The sequence below is a fragment of the Pseudopodoces humilis genome, chromosome 28, assembly GCF_049639895.1.
Source record: "Pseudopodoces humilis isolate 2021_Gansu_Grassland_sample_001 chromosome 28, ASM4963989v1, whole genome shotgun sequence".
Classification (NCBI taxonomy): Eukaryota; Metazoa; Chordata; class Aves; order Passeriformes; family Paridae; genus Pseudopodoces; species Pseudopodoces humilis.
This window is the reverse complement of record NC_142227.1, coordinates 2,398,762-2,408,283: the sequence shown is the minus strand read 5'-3', so window position 1 is coordinate 2,408,283 and position 9,522 is coordinate 2,398,762.

The following is a 9,522-nucleotide window of genomic DNA, read 5'->3' as shown; positions in this document are numbered from 1 at the left end:
TGTGATGGTTTTAACGCGTCCAAATCATGTGAATCCCAGGTTTTGGGCATGTCTGAGGTATCCTGGGGGGCTGGGGAGTGACTGAATGGTGGCAGATGGTGGCTTGTGGGGGTGGTGGCCCTGCTGCTCCCGAGTGACCTGGATGGGAATGGGGAGGGATTGACTTTAGGAGCAGTGGAATGTTGGACGGCCGGGCTGCTGATGGGGCTGGTGAGAGCTGAGAGATGGGTTTTGTCTGGTGCTGTGGGCACAGAAATATGTCTTATTTCCCAGAACTGGGAGGTGCTTTTTTCCCGAGGATGCTCCAGGGCTCTCAGCTCCCGTGATGTGAGTGTTTTCATGCCCCTTTAATGCTTCACTAAACAGTTTGAGCTGCCGCCTCTTAATGCCCCAGCAAAGCACGGAACTCTCCGGAGCGGAAAGAGCATCGAGGAAGGAGGGTGATGGAAAAGAGAAGAAAAGAGGCTGTGAGGAGACACAAAACCAGGGAGAAGTCACCTTTTCCCTTTCACATTCCTGGTCCTTGCTGGTGTGAAGGCAGCTGGATGCTGAGGGTCCCCCCAGGTGCTGCTGCCCCTCCAGGGAAGAGCTGGGCTTTGCTCGCCCTCTCCCTGCCCTTCCTGGGCTCTGTCCTGCACCAGTGGGCACATTTGGGGGCATGAAGGTGGTCCCTGGGTCACTGGAAGGGACACAGAGGGGCAGATATTTGGGGCCTCTCAGGATTCTCCTGACCTCTGTCTCCCCTGGTGCCCGACACCCATCGGATTGGTGCCCTGCATCCCACGCTGGTGATCCCAACCCGCTGTCCTCACCGGGTGTGCGCTTCCCAAAGCTTGGGAGAGGCCAAGGACAGGAGGAAAACCAAAAAATTTCGAGTTTTAACCCACCCAGGAGAAGTCAGGCCTCCTCCCGCCCCGCTCCGAGGGGAGCCGCCGGCTCTCCTGCTCTTTAATTCAAGTCATTGCATTCCCTGCACTCTGCGTCCCCTCCCCGGCACCGCTTGCCCCGCAGTTTGATCCGTGAGTACCAAAGGTACCGCCTCGGGCTGCGACATCGGCATCCTCGGTCGCCATAGGAACGGGAGCTGGGGGTGCCCCTCGCCCGCTCCCCCGGGGCCCAGCTCCGGGGGCTGAGCTCCAGCGAGCCTCTGAAGCCGGGCTGCCCGAGGCCGGGGGGAGCGGGCTCTGCCAGCCCGGGAGGGAGCGGCAGCCGAGCCCCGGAGCACAAAGACAGAGGTTATTGGTGTCAAAGAACTCGAGGCTCCAGCCGCTCTTAGCAGAGGGGAGTGAAAACCGGGAGGAGGGAAGGGGAGAGCTGGGAGCCGGAGCCAATTATTGCCAGGGGGGTGGGAGGAAGAGGAGGAAGGTGATGGAGATGTCAGCGGTGGGGAGGGCGGGGGAGAGGATGAGGCTCAGGGCTCGGTTCATCACTGATCATGCAATCATTGAATATCCTGGGTGGGGGGAAGGGATCCACAAGGATGGTGGAGCCCGGATCCTGGGGATGTGTTGTAGGACCTGTTGCGATAGGACAGGGATGATGGTTTTAAACTAAAATAGGGTGGATTTAGATGAGGTTTAAGGAAGAAATCTGTCCCTGTGAGGGTGGGGAGGCCCTGGCACAGGCTGCCCTGTCCCTGGAAGTGCCCAAGGCCAGGTTGGATGGAGCTTGGAGCAACCTGGGATAGTGGGAGATGTCCCTGCCCACGCCCCAGGGGGATAGGACTGGGTGATCTTCAAGGTCCTTCCATCTCAAACCATCCTGGGATTTCACGACTCATAGAATCATTCAGGTTGGAGAAGACCCTTAAGATCTGTGTCCCTACCCACACAGCTGCTGCCCCCGGTGTTTGGGAATTCGAGCAGCCCTGGGGGTTTGACCCTTGGCTGTGGGTGAGCCGGGAGCAAAGGCAGCTCTTCCCTGAGGGGACCCAGCCCCGGGCCCGCTGCCGGCGGTCCCCACTCCCCACCCCCGGTGAGTGACGCGCGGAGCCGCCCCACTACCCCGAACCACCTCCACTTCCTAATTGCTGACAGTTATTTACTGTAAAGACAGGAGCACACGCACCACCGCCTCTGACAACTCGTGTCAAAGCCCCGCCAGAAACTATCGCTTTACAGCTTTATTTATTGCCCTTTTTTTTCTATTTTTTTTTTCCCCCCAAACAGATCTATTCCCTCTCCCCTCCGGGCTCCGCGCTCCTGCCGGCGGCCGCGCTGCGCCGTGGGGCTCCATCCCAGGAGCCCCCCTTCCCTCTCCATGCCTGGCTGGGCACTGACGGACGGGTGCAAACGGAGGCTGGCGGAGCCCCCCGCACGCTGCCGTGTTTATTTGCTGTCTCTCAGCCCCTCCGTGTTCAAACATAATTGGTTCTGCTCGGCGCAGTAAACACCGATGTGTCGCATCAGCGAGCCGGAAGGGCACCTACACGCAATTAAAATAATTGGGCGCGTACCTGGTGCTGATCCCCGCCCCTCCCCGACGCTGTTCTCCCTTCATCTCCTCCTCTCCATCCTTTGTTCAGTCCTGGCAGCCCATCCCACCCCTCTGCCAGTGCGGGGTGAGGGGGTGCCCCGTGCAGTGGGAGGTGTCCCATGGAGAGAAGAATCCAGCACTGCTAGCCTTGGCCTTGGCACAAGTGCAGGATGAGTTCTCCGATGAGGGAGATGATATTCCAGCCCAGACCCATGAAATATAATGAAGGCCCGAGGGACTGTACCAGCTCCTCAGTTAAAAATGATGCTGTTATATTTAGACAAGGTAACTGGAGGCCCCTCCGGACAGCGCTCAGTACAATTTTTTGTTTAATGATTCCATAATCTGATATAATATCGGGCCTGTAAGACATAATGAAGACCTGGGGGAGTTTACATCTTCGCAGCTTTAAAGGGTCCCTGCTCGGGGACGTGGCCAGGTGGAGGTTTGAACTTTGATGCAGTCAAATGTGTTTTTCTCTGGGTTTGTTTGACATGATTGAGGGAATCCAGCATCCACAGGGAGAGGGAATGGAGCAAGTGCAGCCGAGCTCACACCAACCCCACAGCCGGTGCTTCTGCCAAGGGGGGGTGATTTGGAGGGAATTTGGGGGGCCGAGCAGGGTTGTGCTGGGATCTGCACAGAGGTGGTCACTTGGTGGGGACTTCAGGAGATCATGGTGGTCTTTGGGAGACTGTGGTGATCTTTGGGACGTTGTGGTGGTCTTTAGGGGCTGTGGTGGTCTTTAGGGGCAGTGATGCCTCCAGAGTGGAGCAGCCACTCCCTGCTCTGGGCAGGGCAGAGTGAGGGTGATCCCACCCCAACTCAACCTCTATTTTTTCCACCCCCTGAGTTGGAGCTTTTGGTGCTTTTGGCCCAGCCTGGGGATTCCTCCTCCTGCATCAGCTCATGGTGGGTCCTCCTGGGAGCAGCACCGGCCGTGCCAGCAGTGCCAGGCTGGGCACAGCGATGCTCCCTCTGGCTTCTCTCGCCTCTCCCAGGGCACAGCCCAGCTCAGCCCTGCTCCCTGTGCCATGATCCAGACCTGAGAGTGGCATCAGAGCTGCTGGCACCAAAACCGGGAGAACGGGGCTGGCAGAGCCTGTGCCACGCTGTGCTGAGCAGCTGATCACAGGCTGAGGGTCAGGATTAGGGTGAGGGTCAGGATTAGGGTGAGGGTCAGGATTAGGGTGAGGGTCCTTTGCTGGCGGCCACACAATGGAGCGACTTTTTCCCCAAAACACACAGCGACACCAAACATCCCCAGTAAATCTCCTGGCTGTGTCCATTTGGGATCCTCCATGGATCCTCACCTGGAGGAGCCGCTGGTGATGCCTCCCTCGTGTCTGCTGAGTCCCGCCAGTGCCGGGCTGGATGCTCCGGGACAGTTCCTGGTGTGCTCTTGTCTGGGTATCCGTGCCGGGAGATAACCTAATCCCATTTAGCCTTGGAGAGAGCCGGCAGATCCCTCCCCTGGGAGCCAGAGAGCGGCGGGGGGTGGTCTGTAATGAATTCCCATCATTCCAGCATAAAGGGAGCTTACAGGAGCGCTCGCCGCAGAAAATATGAGGGTCGCTGCCCTATCATCCCTCCGAGACATCCGTCGTAGTTCAGTGATTCCCGGCTGCTGACAGGCAGCGGCCCTGGGAGGCAGAGCCGGGCCTCGCCTTCCCGGCTTTTTCCTGCCTTTTTCTAACCAAAGGAAGGGATTTAACGCCCTGCCCGGGGCTGTGCTTGCCCGTCATCCACCCGAGCAGGTCCTGCGGGACCACGGTGCCCATTCTCCTTCACCCCTGTTTGTTTTGGATCTGTATTCCAGCGGCTCCTCGGGGATCCTGGTGGGAAAACCCTGCCCCAAGTCCTGTGGGAGCTGAGAGGAGCCTCAGCCTCTGGCTGGGAGATGGGGGACGATGCTGTGGTGGTCGCCAGGGGATTGTGCCTGCAGACTCCAGGGTTAGGTTTGGGGGTGCTTGAGGAGCCACCCGGGGGTCCCTGTGACAGGGAGGCTCCAGGGAACCATTCCCCCTGCCAGGGCCTGTTCCAGCTCCCTGCTCTCCCTTCCTTCTCACCTTTATTTATTTAATTTACTTTTTCTTTCTCCCCCATCACGGAAAACCACACGGTGGAACCTGCCCCCTCCGAGCCGGATTTTCCTGCGGCTCCGTGGCTCGGCCGGGATGTCTCACCTCGGGAGCTGCCAATCCGTCTCTGTCAAGCTGTCAGCCCGGAGCGCGGGCTGGAGCCGCTGCAATTCAAAGTGGATTAACTCCTCGGGCTGCCCTTCCTCCCCCCGCCCCTCCCCATTCCACTTGGGTGGGTTTTGGCCGAACAGAAAACGCTTTTCCCTTGCGCTTTCCATATTCAAAAGCTCCCGGAGCGCAGCCGGATGGCGGCGGGGGCGGCGGGGCCGGGGGCTTCGGGAGAGGGACACGGTAGCCACGGGAGAGGGACACGGTAGCCACGGGAGAGGGACACGGTGGCCACGGGAGAAGGACACAGTGGCCACGGGAGAGGAACACGGTGGCCGTGGCCCTGCGCTCTGCCCCTTTAGGGCCATTAATGGGGTTCTGGGAATGGTCTGTGCAGGGATGGGGGTTCCCCAGAGTGGTGAGGGGCTGCAGAGCCCCCCCAAAACTCGCGGCTGTTCGGCTGCTTGTCCCCACAGGGCTGTGGGACTGTGGGCTACAGGGCTGGGGGGCTGCAGAACTGGGGGGATGCCGGATAGGAAGGGCTGGAGGCTGCGGGGTTATGGGCTTGGGGGTTGCGGGATTAAGCGGATACAAGACTGGGGGGGTTGTGGAGTTGTGATCTGTGGGATTCCCGGGTGATCAATTCCCCCAAGCCGAGCAGGGGCCGGGGCTGTGTCGCATTAGCGGCCACCCGAATGCTCGGTGACAGCCCCGGGGGGCCGCGAGGGGCACCGGCACTAGAGGGGGGTATTGCCTAAGCAATGTGGTGCTGCCGCTCCGCCGCCGCCAACTCAGCTTTGGGGCGAAACCGCAGGATTTTGGCCCTTGGCGGTTTCCCGGTTGGTTTTCCTGGTGCCATCCTGCGCCTCTCCCCTTCGCCAGGGGGCTGTGGGTTAATTCATGGCTGGAAATTGTTTTGAGGACGCTGCTGCGAGCGAGCGCTCCGGTGCCACCGCCCCCGATGGCCGAAGGACAGCGGTCACCAAATGCCACCGAGCCGAGGGGAGCCGCGCTCTCTCGTGGCAGCAGCAGGGCTCCGGCGTGGGAAGGATTTATCCGCAGCTGGATTTTGGGGCTGGATGTTTTAACGAGCGTCGGACTAGGCGGAAGAACGCGCCCGGTGCTGCTGGGGGAAGGTGTGAACGGCCCCGGGCGAGGCGTGTCCGTGCCCAGGCTGCGGGAGGGGTTCGGGTGTGCCCGGGCTCCGGGTCCCCACCCTGAGCCGCCGGCTGTGGCTCCCTCCCACCCCGCTGGAGGGGAGACACTGCCCGGGGTCCCGGGGGGCCACACGGGAGCTTCGGGTGCGGTCACGTTTGGGGTACGATTGTGGGGTTTTGCAGTTTTGCGCACCTGTGGCAGCTTGCTCGGTGTTCCTGAACGAACTGGGAGCTCAGGGAACCTGGGAGGCTCCAGGGAGCAAATCCTGGGAGCTGGAGCTGTGCCACGGTCTGGCCACATTGGTAGGTGTCCCCAGCACTGCCCCCCAGCCCTGCCAGCCTGGGGATCCTGAGGGATGGGCACCCTCCCCGACCTTTGGGGGGCATTGGAGCCCAAGGATGGGGTCAGAGCCCATGGATGGAGTCAGAGCCCAAGGATGGAGTCAGAGCCCAAGGATGGAGTCAGAGCCCATGGGTGAGGTCAGAGCCCAAGGATGGAGTCAGAGCCCAAGGATGGGGTCAGAGCCCATGGATGGAGTCAGAGCCCAAGGATGGAGTCAGAGCCCATGGATGGGGTCAGAGCCCAAGGATGGAGTCAGAGCCCATGGATGGGGTCAGAGCCCATGGATGGGGTCAGAGCCCATGGATGGGGTCAGAGCCCAAGGATGGATGGGAGCTGGTGGCACACAATGCCAAGGATCCCCTGGCTGGGGGTATCAGCACCACCCTCTTGCCTCCATGCCAGGCCTCTGGATCCTGCTGCCAGCTGGGGTTTCCCATCACACCAATCCCTGCCAGTTTGGGAAGCTCCAAGGGACCCACCCAGGCCCCTTTTTTTCCTGTTGCAGCTCCATTCCCAGCAGCCTGGCTCTGCTCTGCGCTGGCGCTTCCCAGCCCTTTCCCTGCGACTCCTCACCTTTTTAGTGGGAAGGGTTTTTCTGTCGGTAGCAAATATTTTCCATAATTTCCTGGCCGATCCAATTAATGCAGAGGAAGGCGGGTGTGAATTATCCCTCCCTGCATCCAGCCTTGCCCCCTGCATGGAGCTGGGGGCTGGAAATTGCAGGATTTGCAGTAATTAAGGCAAATAGTTAGTTTTGTTTGGTTAGAAAAACAACCCGGTGCTGATTGGAGAAGCCAGAAAAATCCTGGAAAAGGTTTTCCTTCCCGTTACCAGGAGTGGTGAAGGAGAAGTCGTTCCATGCAAAGCAGGGCTGGGCCCCCCCTCGCCTGGGGCAGGGACGTGTTGGGACCAATCCTGGCTGGGAAGGAACGCAGCGGAGCCGGTGTGGGGCTGCTCCTGCCTGATCCCAACAGATCTCCCCATTTCCCAGGGAACTTCATCTGGGATCCCCCACAGCTCCAGTAGAACTGAGCTGGGATGAACTGGATTGGACTGGGATGTGCTGGGATATACTGGGCCAGGCTGGGATGCACTGGGATGCACTGAGCTGGGATGTACTGGGTTGAACTGGGATGCCCTGGGCCAAGCTGGGATGCACTGGGTTGAACTGGGATGTACTGGGCCGAGCTGGGATGAACTGGGAATCTCCAGCCAGCGAGTGCCCATTGGTGACCCGGCACCACAAGTCATGGCTGAGCCCTGTGCCAGCACGGTGCCCTTTGGATCATCCCCATTCCCCAGCCCACAAACACCGACGGGATCGCTCTGTGCCGTGGCAACTCTGGATCCCTGTCCCTGGAACTGCCCCTGGAGCTGCTCCTGGAACTGCCCCTGGAGCTGCCCCTGGAGCTGCCCCTGGAACTGCCCCTGGAGCTGCTCCTGGAGCTGCCCCTGGAACTGCCCCTGGAACTGCTCCTGGAACTGCCCCTGGAACTGCCCCTGGAACTGCCCCTGGAACTGCCCCTGGAGCTGCTCCTGGATCCCTGCCCCTGGAACTGCCCCTGGAGCTGCTCCTGGAGCTGCCCCTGGAGCTGCTCCTGGAACTGCCTCTGGAGCTGCCTCTGGAGCTGCCCCTGGAATGTGGCTCTGCCAGCGCTCCCAGCGCTGTCCCTGAGCTGGGAGGAAGCGTGGCCAGGCATCCCGGAGAGCCCGGAAAGGCTTTTAGTGGCTTGGCTGGAGAAATGGAAACAAATGAAGTTGACAGACAAGTGTCCGGGTTTATGGCAGCGTCCTCTGACAGGAGGGAGATTGGCTGTCGGGGGCTTGATGGAGACGGCTCCTGATGGGAGCGGGATGAGGAGATGGATAACCTTGATGGAGCTGCCACGCAGGAGGATGCTCCAGCAGCATTATTCCAAAATAATTTGGTTTTTATTTGTTTTCCTTCGGGGCGGAGGGAGGGACGCGGAGCCCCACAGTCCGTGGAGTTTTTCCTAAACAGATTTGCTAAATAAATAATGAGGAGGATCCATATTTTATTTATATCCCACCTCTCTGTGTGGCGCTTGGAGGTGTTTTACACTGGGCCGCTCCCTCCTTTTTAGCACGGACAAACTCCAAAGAGCTGGTGAGACGGATCTACAGGGATATTTGGATGCTGAGCAGAAGGACGGGCAGCGGGATGTGCTGGAACTGCTCCTCCTGATGGACTTAATGGGCACCTTGGTGCTTTGTGAATCCAACTGGAAGCGTCTTGGCATCTGAAGGCACCTGAGGAATTCAGCTCTGGCGCTGAGGGGCTCAGGGGGGACCTAAACACCCACGAGGACACTCCAGGATGCCCAGAGGGCCATCCCATGGTCCCTGGGGAGCAGGGTCCAGAATCCACCCTATGTTCACTCATCCTTCTGAAACACTTTTTGAAACTTGGGGGGACTTAGAGGGGGTCTGAGAGCAGAGCAGGTCCTGTCCAGCGAGGACCAGACCTCCTGGACAGCCGAAGAGGAGCGTCCTTGCTCAGGGATGTGATTCCAGGGCTGTGGGGTGTCCTGGCTTGGGGACGTGGCTCTGGCACCATGGGGTGTCCTTGTTCAGGGATGTGGCTGGGTGGCACACCTGTGACCAAAAATTCCACTGGACTTTCCCTGTTCTCCCCAAGCTCTGTCCTCCCCAGAGCTGGACATGGCCCCACAGCAGCTCTGTGTTATTCCCATCGCTGTTTTCCAAGATTTCGACAAAGCAGAGTGATCCCTTAACACGAATTATTGTTTAGTTTATCCTTACATCAGAGGTGAAAACAATGTCCCTGCAGAAGGGGGGACTCTCCCTGTCACCATCTGTCTGTCTGTCTTTCCTTGGCGTCTGTGAGTCGCAGGACATGTCCCTGTCCCCATCCCTATCCCTATCCCTGTCCCTGTCCCCATCCCTGCCTGCCCCTTCCTAACATTTCCCACCCATCGCCCCCCGGGCACCCCAAAACCCCGCATCAACCCTTCCCTTCCTCAAGGTAACGGACCCCCAAACCTCCCTCCTGCTTCCGAAGCCCCCCCACCCACCCATGTGAACCCCCCCTTCCAAAATCCCAATCCTTTACCGGTGAACCCCTCCCCTTTACAAAGCCCCCCGGCTTTGCCCGTGTGACCCCTCCCCTCCTCAGACCCCCCCCTCCGGTCTCACCTCCCTTTCCAAAGCCCCCCAAGCGCCCCCCCCTCTCTTTCCAAAGCCCCTCAGCCCACCCTGTGCGACCCCCGCCCCTTCCAAAGCCCCCGGTCGCTGTGACCCCCCCGTTCCCATGCAGATCCGGCGGTACCGGTTCGTTCCCCCCCGCCGGTGGGACCCCCCCTCATTCCCCCCCCCC